The sequence below is a fragment of the Trachypithecus francoisi genome, unplaced genomic scaffold (assembly GCF_009764315.1).
Source record: "Trachypithecus francoisi isolate TF-2019V2 unplaced genomic scaffold, Tfra_2.0 Lachesis_group12, whole genome shotgun sequence".
Classification (NCBI taxonomy): domain Eukaryota; kingdom Metazoa; phylum Chordata; class Mammalia; order Primates; family Cercopithecidae; genus Trachypithecus; species Trachypithecus francoisi.
Genome location: NW_022681457.1, coordinates 78,902,069 through 78,917,605, shown reverse-complemented (window position 1 = coordinate 78,917,605; position 15,537 = coordinate 78,902,069). Strand labels below are relative to the sequence as shown.

Sequence of the window (15,537 nt, the reverse complement as noted above, 5' to 3'; positions counted from 1 at the left end):
TTACAGTTAAAAAACTTCAGTGGTATCTGTTGCTTATAAAATTCTTTAGCCTGGCATTCGTAGACTCTGCTCCACTATAATTAGCCTAATTATTATTCCCCACACTTAACGTAGCTTTCTGATGTAGTGTTGACTTCCTGCCTCAGCTCATATGATGTTCACGTCATTCTAGCTCTTGTAGTAATCTGACTATACTACTTACTTGGCACTCAATTAATGTCTTTTTGGTCTTCCTAGCTCCACTCTCACACCTTTTCCAATCTGTTTCACCAGGCTAAGTAAACTTCTGAGAATCATTCATGTGTCATACAAAAGTTCTGCCTCATTTGACCCCTACCCACATCACCAATCTATCTCCATTCCTCTATCCACAGCTACGATCTACTCCAAACATAGAGAACTGCTATATTTGTAGAGCCCTGCTCACACTTCAATATCTATGCATGTAATATTCTTTCTCCCTGGTGTGTTCTTCCCAGATCCTTCCACATGACTCTCTCAGTAATCATCTCATGTGGGAGGTGTTCTCTGACCCCTCAATCTCGTTTTCTATGCTTTGATATCACCTGGCACAAGTCTTAGTTATTACAGTCATCATATAGTATTTTAATTGTTGCTTATCATCTCTTTCACTGGACTATGAGCTTCATAAGGGTTTGGACTCAAACTTACCTTCAAACTATGGCAATACAAAGTGTAATACTAACAATACTGAGTCAAAATGTACAGTGGGGAAAAAATTAAATAAATAGGACATCAAGATTCCACATTTTCAATGTAAAAAACATACTCATTCTTTCATCCACTCAGCCAACATATATTTATTTAGCACTTCTTACGGGCCAGGCACTATGCCAAATCCTAGAGAGGTGGTGATGACAATATAGACATACACAGACAAATAATTCTGAGAGGATACAGTCCAAAATGTTAACAATAGTTGTTAACTTTTTTTTTTTTTTTTTTTTTGAGACAGAGTCTCACTCCATGGCCTGCTCAGGCTGGAGAGCAGTGGCATGATCTCAGCTCACTGCAACCTCTGCCTCCTGGGTTCAAGCGATTCTCCGGCCTCAGCCTCCTGAGTAGCTAGGATTACAGGTGCACACCACCATGCCCAGCTAATTGTTGTATTTTTAGTAGAGACAGGGTTTCACCATGTTGGCCAGGCTGGTCTCAAATTCCTGACCTCACATAATCCGCCTGTCTCAGCCTCCCAAAGTGCTGGGATGACAGGGGTGAGCAACCATACCCAGCCTGTTTTTAACTTTTTGAATCATGGGCAAATTATGAATAATGTATATCTTCTCCTTTAAAATCTTCTCTATTTTCCAATTCTTCCTTAATGAATATGCATTACTTTTATAATCGCCAAAAAATTTTTAACATTCTTCCAAAATACAAATTCCTACCAAATAGTAGCAATACAAAACCCAAAGTAAATACTATGCAATGTGAAAGTGAAACAAATGTTGAGAACATTCAGTCAGATTCTAGTTACACCTAATACAAAGAATAAGGAGAATAAAGAATAAAAAAAAACTTTATGATTTCCACAGTGAAATCATTGTGGAAGTCATTGTGAAGAAGATTCCGTGCAATTGTCCAAGGAAAACACTGACCACAGATCAATACCATCCTAGTTTTCCATACTGCAGAAAGAAAAAAAAATTTTTTTTTTTTTTTTTTTTTTTGAGACAGAGTTTTTGCTCTTGCTGCCCAGGTTGGAGTGCAATGGCTCAATCTAAACTCACTGCAACCTCCGCCTCCTGTGTTCAAGCAATTCTCCTGCCCTACCCTCCCAAGCAGCTGGGATTACAGATATGCACCACCATGCCGGTCCAAAAAAATATATATTATTCTATTTTATTTAATTGAGGAAGAGAGAGTAGCCTCCATACTTGTTCCAAAGACAAATGAATAATAACACCATATTTAATCTGTATAATGATTTACAGTTTACAGTTCACAGAGCACTTTGACCTTCACAATAATTGTTTTCTTGTTCCCATTCGATAGATTAAAAAATAAAGGACTGAAATGCAGAAGGCCCTTCTTTTTTTTATTTTTATTTATTTATTTATTTTTTTTTTTTTTTGAGATGGAGTCTCACTCTGTTGCCCAGGCCAGAGTGCAGTGGCGAGATTGGCTCACTGCAACCTCTGCCTCCCAGGTTCAAGCAATTCTCCTGTCTCAGCCTCCCAAGTAGCTGGAACTATAAGCACATGCCACCACACCCGGCCAATTTTTGTATTTTTAGTAGAGATGTGATTTCACCATGTTGTTCAGGCTGGTCTCGAACTCCTGACCTCATGTATCTACCCGCCTCGGCCTCCTAAAGTGCTGGGACTATAGGCGTGAGTCACCACACCCAGCCAGGCTCTTCTATATTTCTTACTCAATATCCAAAAGCTACCAAAAAAAAAAAAAAACTGAGGGTCAGACGTGGTGGCTCATGCCTGTAATCCCAGCACTCTGGGAGGCCGAGGTGGGCAGATTACAAGGTCAGGAGTTCGAGACCAGCCTGGTCAATATGGTGAAACCCCATCTCTACTAAAAATATGAAAAAAAGTAGCCGGGCATGGTGGTGGGCACCTGTAATCCAGCTGCTTGGAAATGAAATAAGTCAGAAGACAAATATAAAACTGAGGAAAATATCTCCAATACATATCACAGATAAAATATTTATCTTTTTATATAGAGAAATTCCTAAAACTCAATAGGAAAATGACCTATGACTCAACAGAAAAACAGGTTAAATGCTGTTTAAAGGATTTAAACAGCAGTTCACAGAAAAGGAAATATGAGTGACTGCAATATAAAAAGATTGGCCAGGCACAGTGCTCACACCTGTAATCCCAGCACTCTGGGAGGCTGAGGCAGGAGGATCGCTTGAGCCCAGCAGTTCAAGACCACCCTGGGCAACATAGCGAGACCTTGTCTCTACAAAATTTTTTTTTTAAATTAGCCCGGCATGGTGGTGCATGCTTGCAGATCCAGCTATTTAAGAGCCTGAGGTGGGGGGATCCCTTAAGCCCAGGAGGTCAAGGTTGCAGTGAGCTGTGATTAAGCCACTGCATTCCAGCCTGGCCAAGAGAGTGACCCCTGTCTCAAAAAAAAAAAAAAAAAAGTGTGTGTGTGCGTGTGTAAAGAAGCTTAACCTTCAGATAATGTTCTTAAAAATTAAAATACTTAGGCCAGGCATGCTGATTCACGCCTGTAATCCTAGCACTTTGGGAGGCCAAGGCTGGAGGATCACCTGAGGTCAGGAGTTCGACACCAGCCTAGCTAACATGGTGAATCCCCATTTCTACTAAAAATACAAAAAAATTAGCCAGCATGGTGGTGCACACCTGTAATCCCAGCTACTCGGGAGGCTGAGGCAGGAGAATAGTTTGAACCCGGGAGGTGGAGATTGCAGTGAGCCGAGAACGCACCACTACACTCCAGCTTGGGCAACAAGAGCGAAACTCCATCTCAAAAAAAAAAAAAAAAAAAAAAGGCCCAGCGCGGTGGCTCATGCCTGTAATCCCAATACTTTGGAAGGCCAAGGTGGGCAGATCACCTGAGCTCAGGAGTTTGAAAACACCCTGGGCAACATGGTGAAACCCCATCTCTACTAAAATACAAAAAATGAGCCAGGCATGGTGGCACATGCCTGTAATCCCACCTACTCAGGAGGCTGAGGCATGAAAACTGCTTGAGCCCCGGAGGCAGAAGCCGCTGTGAGCCAAGATCACACCACTGCACTCCAGCTTGGGCTACAGAGTGAGACTGTCTCAAAAAAAACAAAAAAAAAAAACAAAAAAAAAATTTTTTTTTTAATTAAAATACTCTGAGTTATCATTTCTATCAGACTGGCAAAAATCCAAGTACCATAACACCAAGGCATAATGCTAACAACACTAATCCTGTAGTCAGAGTGCTTAGTTTGAATTTCTGCGACTTAGAGGCTATGGGATATGGGGAAGTCACTTGTATTCTCTATTCATCAAATGTATTCATCTGAAAAAAGGAGATAATAATAGTACCTACCTCAAAGAAATGTTATTAGATTGAATGAGATAATGTATATAAAGCACTTAGAACAGCACCTGACACATAGTAAGCACTGTGTAGGTATTAGCTATGACATAGTCAATGTTAGTGAGTAAATAGGAAACATAAAACAATCCATAAAGAAGGCAATTTAGCAATATATTTCATAGAAATAAATGCATATATCCTTTTTTTTTTTTTTTTAAAGACAGGGTCTCGCTCTGTCTCCCAGGCTGGAATGCAGTGGCGTGATTTCAGCTCACTGCAACCTTTGCCTCTCAGGCTCAAGCAAGCCTCTTACCTCAGCCTCCCTAGTAGGTAGCTGGGACTACCAGTGTGCACCTCCATGCTTAGCTAATTTTTAAATTTTTTTGTAGTGACAAGGTCTCACTATATTACCCAGGCTGGTCTTGAACTCCTGGACTCAAGCAATCCTCCCGCATCAGCCTCCCACAGTGCTGAGATTACAAGCATGAGCCATGGCACCCGGCCTATACATCTTTTAACTTAGAAATCTCACTTCTGGCCGGGTGCGGTGGCTCATGTCTGTAATCCCAGCACTTTGGGAGGCCAAGGCAGGCGGATCACGAGGTCAGGAGATGGAGACCATCCTGGCCAACACAGTGAAACCCTGTCTCTACTAAAAAATAGAAAAAATTAGCCGGGCGTGGTGGCAGGCGCCTGTAGTCCCAGCTACTTGGGAGGCTGAGGCAGGAGAATGGCGTGAACCTGGGAGGCGGAGCTTGCAGTGAGCCAAGATCACCCCACTGCACTCCAGCCTGGGCGACAGAGTGAGACTCCACCTCAAAAAAAAAAAAAGGCCGGGCGCGGTGGCTCACGCCTGTAATCCCAGCACTTTGGGAGGCCGAGGTGGGCGGATGACAAGATCAGGAGATCGAGACCACGGTGAAACCCCGTCTCTACCAAAAATACAAAAAAAAAATTAGCCAGGCGCGGTAGTGGGCACCTGTAGTCCCAGCTACTCGGGAGGCTGAGGCAGGAGAATGGCGTGAACCCGGGAGGTGAAGCTTGCAGTGAGCCGAGATCGCGCCACTGCACTCCAGCCTGCGGGACACAGCGAGACTCCGTCTCAAAAAAAAAAAAAAAACAGAAATCTCACTTCTGCCGAGCGCAGTGGCTTACGGCTGTAATCCCAGCACTTTGGGAGGCCGAGGTAGGCGGATCACGAGGTCAGGAGTTCAAGACCAGCCTGGCCAATATGGTGAAACCCCATTTCTACTACAAATACAAAAATTAGCTGGGCGTAGTGGCACGCGCCTGTAGTCCCAGCTACTTCAGAGGCTGAGGCAGAAGAATTGCTTGAACCTAGGAGGTGGAGGTTGCCGTGAGCCGAGATTGCACCACTGCACTCCAGCGTGGGCAACAGAGCAAAACTCTATCTCCAAAAAAACAAAAAAAGAAATCTCACTTCTGTGAATTTATCCCACAAATATCCTTGCACACATATAAAATGACATGTTCAAAGGTCCTTTTTACAGTATTGTTTATAATATCAAAACGCTGAAAACATAAATGTCCATTATAAGGAATTAGTTAAATAAATTATGATACATCCAATCAATGGAATACTATGCAGGTGATTAAAAAGAGAATAATAATAATAATGAATAAATAAATAATATATATAGGCCACAGCGACTCACGCCTGTAATCCCAGCACATTGGGAGGCCGAGGTGGGTGGATCACCTGAGGTCATGAGTTCGAAACTAGCCTAGCCAAAATGATTAAACCCCATCTTTACTAAAAATACAAAAATTAGCCAGGCGTGGTGGCACACGCCTGTAATCCCAGCTACTCAGGAGGCTGAGGCAGGAGAATTGCTTGAACCCGGGAGATGGAGGTTGCAGTGAGCCGAGATTGCACCACTGCACTCCAGCCTGGGTGATGAAGTGAGACTCTGTCTCAAAAAAACAATAATATTAATATATATAACCAAAAAAAGAATGAGGAAGCTCTCCATGTACTGATCTGGAAAGGTCTCTAAGACATATAAAGTAAATAAGCAAGATTGGGGGTGGGAAGTGCAGACTAGTGGGGAACCATGGGCAACTTTACATGAAAAGTGGGAAAAACAGGATTATACAATTGATCCTTGAACAACATGGGTTTGAACCATATGCGTCCACTCATGCGCTGTAGTTATTTACAAGTGTGATCATAGCACACTATGGTCTCAAACTCCGGGTCTCGAGTAATCCTCCCACATCAGCCTCTGGAGTAGCTGAAACTACAGGCAAAACTGTATTACATACAGATTTTTTTCAACAAATATATTTTTTAAATTTTTGGAGATGTGTAATACTTTGAAAAAACTCACAAACAAAACACCTAGCCTAGAAATATCAAAAATAAATTAAGAAAACATTAAGTATGCCATGAATGCAAAAAATATATGTAGATACTAATCTATTTTATAACTTACTATAAGATATACACAAATCTATTATAAAAAGTTAAAATTTATAAAAACTTATGCACACAAATACAAACCATACATGGTACCATTCATAGTCAACAGTAAACAAATGGAAAGATACAGTATTAAATCGTAACTACATAAAATTAACTGTAGTACATACTGTACTTCTGTAATAATTCTGGAGCCACTTCCTGTTGCTGTTTCACTGAGCAAGTGTTGAGTATCCCTTAAAATGCTGTGTGATGCTAATCATCTCCACGTGAGCAGTTCCTTCCTCCAGTAAAAAGTGTCACAGTAAAAAGTGATCTCTCAAAGTTCATGTGTATTTTTCATCATGCTTAGTGCAATACTGTAAACCCTGAATAACACCATGAGATCCATACCAAGTGTCGCTAATGCTGGAAGTGCTCTCAAGACACAGAAAAGTCATGACATTACAAGAAAAAGTTGGCCAGGCATGGTGGCTCACACTTATAATCTCAGCACTTTGGGAGACTGAGGCAGGAGGATCGCTTGAGCCCAGGAGTTTGAGACCAGCCATGGTAACATAGTGAGACCATGCCTCTACAAAAAAATAAAAATTATCCTGGAGTGGTGACACACACCTGTAGTCCCAGCTACTGAGATGGGAGGATGGCTTGAGCCTGGGAGGAAGAGGCCATAGTAAGCTATGATCAGACCACTGCACTCCAGCCTGGGCAACGGCCCCTGCCTCAAAAAAATAAATAAATAAAAATTTGAATTGCATGATGTGTACCACAGATTGAGATCTGCAGCAGTAGTGGTCAGCCACTTTAAAAAAAAAAAAAAAAAAAAAAGGAAATTCATGAAGCCAGGCTATGCAATGCCAACAGCAGCAGCGGTTAAGTTTTGGGGGAGGTCAAAAATTATACCTGGGGCCAGGCATGGTTGCTCCGGCCTGTAATCCAGGCATGCTGGGAGGCCGAGGCGGGTGGATCACCTGAGGTCAGGAGTTTGAAACCAGCCTGGCCAACATGGTGAAACCCTGTCTCTACTAAAAATACAAAAATTGGCCGGGCACAGTGGCTCAAGCCTGTTAATCCCAGCACTTTGGGAGGCCGGGACGGGCGGATCACGAGGTCAGGAGATCGAGACCATCCTGGCTAACATGGTGAAACCCCGTCTCTACTAAAAAAAAATACAAAAAAAAAACAAAAACTAGCCAGGCGAGGTGGTGGGCGCCTGTAGTCCTAGCTACTCAGAGGCTGAGGCAGGAGAATGGCATAAACCCAGGAGGCAGAGCTTGCAGTGAGCTGAGATCCGGCCACTGTACTCCAACCTGGGCGACAGAGTGAGACTTCGTCTCAAAAAAAAAACAATACAAAAATTAGCTGGGCGTGGTGGCGGGCCCCTGTAATCCCAGCTACTCAGGAGTCTAAGACAGGAGAATTGCTTGAACCCAGGAGGTGGAGGTTGCAGTGAGCTGAGATCGCATTATTGCACTCCAGTTTGGGTACGAACAAAACTCCATTTCAAAAAAAAAAAAAAAAGGAAATTAAAGAAGCCAGGCTATGCAACACCAACAACAACAGCAGTAGTTAAGTTTTGCCGGGAGGGGGCGGCGGAGGGGGGTCAAAAATTATACTTGGGGCCAAGGCACAGTGGCTCATGCCAGTAATTCCAGCACTTTGGGAGGCACTGAAATGGGAGGATTGTTGATGCCCAGGAGTTTGAGACCAGCCTAGGCAACATAGGGAGGCCCTGTCTCTACAAAAAATAAAATTAGCCAGGCATGGTGGCATGCACCTGTGGTCCCAGCTACTCATTCAGGAGGCTAAAAGGGGAGGATCACTTGAGTCTACGAAGTTGAGTCTGCAGTGAGCCATGATCCTGCCACTGCACTCCAGCCTGCGCAACAGCAAGAGATTCTGTCTCAAAAAAAAAAAAAAATTATACCTGGATTTTCTACTGCACAGGGGTTGGCTTCCCCACTCCTGTTTTGTTCAAGGGCCAACTGTATATTCTTTTTTTATTCTTCTTTTTTTTTTTTTTTTTTGAGATGGAGTCTCCTTCTTGTCGCCTAAGCTGGAGTACAGTGGTGGGCAATCTCAGCTCACTGCAACCTCTGCCTCCCAGGTTCAAGTGATTGTCCTACCTCGGCCTCCCGAGTAACTGAGATTACAGGCACCTGCCACTACACCTGGCTAATTTTTGTATTTTTTAGTAGAGATGGGGTTTCACGGTGTTGGCCAGGCTGGTCTCAAACTCCTGACCTCAGGTGACCCACCAGCCTCCACCGCCCAAAGTGCTGGAGTTACAGGCATCAGCCATGACGCCCAGCCGTATATTCTTATTTGTAAGCATTTGCCTAAAGAAAGTTTAAAAGAGGCTGGGTGCGGTAACTCATGCTTATAATCCCAGCACTTTGGGAGGCTGAGGCGGGCAGATCACTTGAGGTCAGGGGTTCAAGTCTAGCCTGGCCAACACGGTGAAACCACGTTGTCTACTAAAAATAAAAAAAATTAGCCGGAGCCAGCGCGGTGGCTCCAGCCTGTAATTTCAGCACTTTGGGAGGCCCAGCCAGGTGGATCACCTGAGTTCAGGAGTTTGAGACCAGCCTGACCAACATGGTGAAACCCTATCTGTACTAAAAATACAAACATTAGCAGGGCGTAGTGGCAGGTGCCTGTAATCCCAGCTATTCAGGAGGCTGAGGCTGGAGAATAGCTTGAACCCGGGAGGTGGAAGTTGCAAGAGCCGAGATGGCGCCACTGCACACCAGCCTGGGCTACAGAGTGAGACTCCGTCTCAAAAAAAAAAAAAAAAAGAATATCTAAAAGAATATAAAGAGACTATTCAAAGTGTTTAGGAGAGGGCATGGAACCAGGTAATAGGGAACAGGGATCGGAGGAAGACTTTTCACTGTTTTTTGTTTTTTGAGACGAAATCTCTCTGTTGCCCAGGCTGCAGTGCGGTGGTGTGATCTTGGCTCACTGTAAGCTCCGCCTCCCAGGTTCACGCCATTCTCCTGCCTCTGCTTCCTGAGTAGCTGGGACTATAGGCATGCGCCACCACAACCGGCTAATTTTTTCTATTTTTGGTAGAGAAGGGTTTGACCCTGTTAGCCAGAATGGTCTAGATCGCTGGTCCTCGTGATCCGCCCGCCTCGGCCTCCCAAAGTGCTGGGATTACAGGCATGAGCCACCGCGCCCGGCCGACTTTTCACTGTTATATAAATTTGTTTATTTTATTTATTTATTTATTTATTTATTTATTTATTTATTTATTTATTTTTGAGAAGGAGTCTCACTCTGTCGCCTAGACTGCAGTACAGTGGCGTGATATTGGTTCACTGCAACCTCCACCTCCCGGGTACAAGCGATTCTCCTGTCTCAGCCTCCCAAGTAGCTGAGATAGCAGGCGCATGCCACCTCACCCAGCTAATGTTTCATATTTTTAGTAGAGAGGGTGTTTCACCATTTTGGCCAGGCTGGTCTCAAACTCCTGACCTCAAGTGATCCACCTGCCTCAGCCTCCCAAAGTGCTGGGATTACAGGCATGAGCCACAGCACCCAGCCCTAAATTTATATATTAAAAAATGTTTACATTTAATAACCAATTGAATGTATTATCTATTCAAAGATTAAATGTGTCTTTAAAAAAGAAACTAAAGCTCACAAAAGATAAGTAATTTGCCTTTGTATTAACCATCATATAGTTAATAACAATAGAGTTGAATACGACTAAGATTTTCCTAATGTTCCTTTCATCACACTGTCTTTTGGAAATTTTCAGGAATGGAAGACATAAAACTCATTACAAGCAGGCTTTTCTCTGAAACAGCCACTGCCTCTGATTGTTCAGGGAAAATAACATTAGTGAGACTACACTGAAGTCATCTCCATATGATGACTTGGTAAATAGTATAATAGCCATTGTTGGGTCAAAACATTCACCATCACCCACACAATACAATGTAATAATTGGGCTTCATCTACCAGAAGGAGATGAAATTCCCATAAATGCCCTTATCATAGGTTTCAAATTCCAACACTACATTCTTTTTGCAAAACAAAATGAAATGTATGACACTAAGAATATATCTGTAAATACTTTTATACAGGGAAGAAAGCATAAAAGCAAGTCAGTTTTCTCCTCAAAATAAGTTTAGGATAAGCACATGTAATGTGCAATTTTATTTTTACAATTAACTAAAACTGTTTGAGACCAGCCTGGCCAACATGGTGAAACCCCATCTCTACAAAAAGTACAAAAATTAGCCCTGCTTGGTGGCCCTGGCCTGTAATCCCAGCTACTTAGGAGGCTGAGGGGCAGGAGAATCATGTGAACCTGGGAAGCAGAGCTTGCAGTGAGCCGAGATCTCACCACTGCACTCCAGCCTGGGCGACAGAGCAAGACTCCATTAAAACACACACACACACACACACACACACACACAATTAACTAAAACCATAAAAAAAAAAGTTACTGAGGATCCTGAGGTAGAGAGTCCCTAGCCTCCCAGCACACACACACACACACACACACACCACACACACACAATTAACTAAAACCATAAAAAAAAAAGTTACTGAGGATCCTGAGGTAGAGAGTCCCTAGCCTCCCAGCACACACACACACACACCACACACACACACACATATATATATATATATATATTTTTTTTTTTTTTTTTGAGACGGAGTTTCACTCTTGTTGCCCAGGCTGGAGTGCAGTGGCACGATCTCGGCTAACCACAACCTCCACCTCCCAGGTTCAAGCAATTCTCCTGCCTCAGCCTCCCAAGTAGCTAGGATTACACATAGGCGCCACCACACCCGGCTAATTTTTTTATTTTTTAGTAGAGAGGGAATTTCTCCGTGTTGGTCAGGGTGGTCTTGAACTCCCGACCTCAGGTGATCCACCCGCCTCAGCCTCTCAAAGTGGTGGGATTACAGGCGTGAGCCACTACACCCAGCCAGCACATATATTTTAAACAGAATCAAAGCCCATCATATGTCAAGCTTACAAAGGAATTTTTATGTTTGAGGGTCTATCCCAAACATATATCTGTAAGAGAGAATAACACATCATACATCCAGGGCATCAAGTATCTGAGGATATCACCATTAATTCATATACAAACATCTGTACCATTTGGTACTACTTTTCAACAAGTGCCAAAGAACCACCAATCCAACTCTGGGTCCCTCCTTGGAGAGCAGGCTCATCTGCAGGACTTACTGTCTCCTCTGCTCAATCTCCTGCTATCATGCTGGACAACTGTGACATTGATATAGATGACATATTCAACACAGCCCCTTAATCTCCCACTACTTCAATAACCTACACCTCCATTCCCTTTTTTTTTTTTTTTTGAGATGGAAGTCTCACTCTTTCGCCCAGGCCGGACTGCAGTGGCACTATCTCAGCTCACTGCAAGCTCTGCCTCCCGGATTCACGCCATTCTCCTGCCTCAGCCTCCCAAGTAGCTGGGACTACAGGTGCCCACAAACACACCCGGCTAATTTTTTTTTTTTTTTTTTGAGACGGAGTCTCGCTCTGTCGCCCAGGCTGGAGTGCAGTGGCGCGATCTCGGCTCACTGCAAGCTCCGCCTCCTGGGTTCATGCCATTCTTCTGCCTCAGCCTCCCGAGTAGCTGGGACTACAGGCACCTGCCACCATGCCCGGCTAATTTTTTGTATTTTTAGTAGAGATGGGGTTTCACAGTGTTAGCCAGGATGGTCTCGATCTCCTGACCTCGTGATCCACCTGCATCGGCCTCCCAAAGTGCTGGGATTATAGGTGTGAGCCACCGCGCCTGACCTCCTCCGTTCCCTTTCAACAGCATTGAGACAGTTAAGCCAGTTTTTGTCTTTACCTTGAAATAATGAACTCTGAGCTGTCCAATTATAGATTTCTTACAAAATCTGGTCTTCAACCACATTTATGATTGTCTTTTTATTCTCTAAGTACACCAGCCTCCCTACAGATTTTGCTTCTTATCACTCCCAGCTTGGTCCCTTGGAATCAAACGTATCTCCTACACTATCAATAGCAGTGTAAAGTTGCTTCCCATTTTATCTTTCTGTCCTACAAGTTTCCATTTTGAATCAATCCAACCATCTTTTCTGTCCTACTATTATTCTTAGGTTGTTGAATAAAGTGTAAAATCCATGCTACTGGGCCCATTACAAATATATTATTTCTAAGTAGCGGGACCCTCAATGTGGTCAACAATCTTTTAGCTCCTGAGTTTCTTTTGCTTCCCCCCTGCCCCCGCTCGCTGGAGTGCAGTGGCACAATCTCGACTCACCGCAACCTCAGCCTCCAGGAATATAAAGATTCTGACTCAAGTCAGAAACTCACCATAGTGTCTTCAGTCTCCAAACTGACTTCTCCACAGATAAGTGATCACATCAATAAGGCCATCTGTCAAACTCCCTCACTTTCCTTCCCTTCTACCACATCATTATCCGTCTTCACTTCTTTTTTTTTTTTTTTTTTGAGACGGAGTCTCGCTCTGGCGCCTGGGCTGGAGTGCAGTGGCCGGATCTCAGCTCACTGCAAGCTCCGCCTCCGGGTTCACGACATTCTCCTGCCTCAGCCTCCCGAGTAGCTGGGACTATAGGCGCCCGCCACGTCGCCCGGCTAGTTTTTTGTATTTTTTAGTAGAGACGGGGTTTCACAGTGTTAGCCAGGATGGTCTCGATCTCCTGACCTCGTGATCCGCCCGTCTCGGCCTCCCAAAGTGCTGGGATTACAGGCTTGAGCCACCGCGCCCGGCCCCGTCTTCACTTCTATCCTTTTGATGTCAAAGGACGAAATGCCTGACTGACATATTTCCTAGATAAACTTTCCCCTCACTTACAGAACTGTTCACCTGTACTGAAAAGAAAAACACACATGTGCCATAATGGAAAGAACACAGGTTTCAGAACTTGACATACCTGCTCAAATCCTTGTCCACAGTATTCTCAACTGTAAAAGAGGGACACTGCCTGACATCTTAACCACAGGCTGTTGTGATCTATAAAGCATCTTTATGTTCCTGGCATATAGTATATTCTCAATAAAAATGAGTTTCACTAGAACCAGCTCTCCTTCACAGCCAAACTCTGGAGAATAATTTTACTCATTTCTTCCTCAATCCATCAAGATCTCACTACTGCCTTCTTTGCCATCCCCACCCTACCAAAACTGCATTTCAGAGGAAACAAGTGACCTCCTGATTGCTAAATTCAGGGCAGGCCGGGCATGATGGCTCATGCCTGTAACCCCAGCTCTGTGAGAGGCCAGGGAAGGCAGATAGCTTTGAGCTCAGGAGTTCAAGACCAGCCTGGGCAATACAGAGAAACCTTGTCTCTACAAAAAAATACAAAAAATTATCTGGGTGTGGTGGCTCCTGCCTGTGATGCCAGCTACTCAGAAGACTGAGGTGGGAGGATCTGAGATTGCACCACTGCACTCCAGCCTGGGCGACAGAGTGAGACCCTGCTACCAAAGAAAAAAAAAAAAAGCTGCTTAATTCTCATTCAGCTGGACCTCGGGAGCACATGACATTGACAGTCATCCCCCTCCCTTCTTGAAATCCTTTCTTTGGCTCCTATTATAATGCTGTTATGTTCTAGTTCTTGTCCCATTCCTTTAATCTCTGTTTTTCAGTGTCTATTACCTTTCAAACAATGATGCTCCTTCTGGTCCACAGCTCTTCTCATCTTTCAGTATTACCATTCCAAATACTAAGGCATACAAATATCCCCCATATATTCTCTTGACCCTCAAAATTTATGTATCCAGCTCCAAGCTTTCTCCCAATTTTCAGACCCAAATTTCCAGCTACCCACAGTGATATAAAAACACCTCAAACTCGGCTGGGAGCAGTGGCTCACGCCTGTAATCCCAGCACTGTGGGAGGCCGAGGTGGGCGGATCACCTGAGGTCAGACTTTTGAGACCAGCCTAGCCAAAGTGGGGAAATCCCGTCTCTGCTAAAAATACAAAAATTAGTCGGGTGTGGTGGCGCATGCCTGTAATCCCAGCTACTCGGTAGTCTGAGGCAGGAGAATCGCGTGAACCTGGGAGGAGGAGGTTGCAGTGGGCTGAGATCGCGCCACTGCAGTCCAGCCTGGGTGACAGAACGAGACTTCGTTAGAAAAAAAAAAAAAAAACCCTGAAACTTAACTTGTTCAAAACCAAGTTCATTACCTTCCCTCAAAATTGCTTCTTTATGCTCCCTATTTCAGACGAGATCAGGCGCGTTGAGGGTGGTATGACCAGAGACTGTGTTCCCTATTTCAATTAACACTACCGATTCACACCATCAGCCATGTCAGAAACGTCCTACTATTCCTCTCAACTCTATTTTGAAACCTCTTGGAATTTCGTGCCATTCCCTCCCGCCTAGATGAGCACACTCGTTTTCTGCCTACCTGGCCTTTCCGCCTGCACACGGTCTTCACTTTCAATCCTTCCTCTATATTTTCACCAGAGATAATGCAATCATACCAAGCTTCTGCTTACCAAACCTTCAACGGCTCCCCATGCCTGCAGCATAAAGTCCAAATTCCTCAGCAAGTTCTTCTCAGAGGTATACAATTTAAAGATTTTTACATTACACAAACCTGGGTTGCACTTGTAGCGAAATCTGAACACTGGCTTAGTCCAGTCTTCATAGTGAAGAGTAAAAAGCAGAGAGGGGAAAGGAAGGGAGATGATGACAAGGGAGGAAAGAAGAGGGGGAAGGCAGTAGGGTCTGAGGGGAGGGAACTGTTTTCCCGGGTAGAGGTGAATGTTTTCGAGGGAAGAGTGTGTCGGAGGGAAGTCAAGTGAAGGAACCCAGAACTCTGAGGCCGGAGCGGGTATGCGAGCAGGGAGGCGCTCAGTGGGGAGCTGGAAGTCCCTGAAACAAGAGTTTTCCGAGAAAACGAAAGATCCCTAATGCGAGCGAGGTAACTTCTAATGGGTTCCCAGGTTCTAAGGGGGAGCAGACGTGGCGGGGAGCCTGAGGGAAGTGAGAAGGAAAGGGGAAAGCGGCCGAGAAGGGAACGTCCGCCGCCGCTAAGAGGGGGACCTCTAGGAAGCCGAGGGGTCCCGTCGGG

The 15,537-nt window shown here is 44.3% G+C and overlaps 1 protein-coding gene across 2 annotated transcripts in view; it reads right to left on the bottom strand.

Moving 5' to 3' along the window:
- Nucleotides 1-15,537, bottom strand: part of TESK2 (testis associated actin remodelling kinase 2) — a 160,082-nt gene that overhangs the window by 143,808 nt on the left and 737 nt on the right. The gene's annotated exons all lie outside the window — the stretch shown is intronic.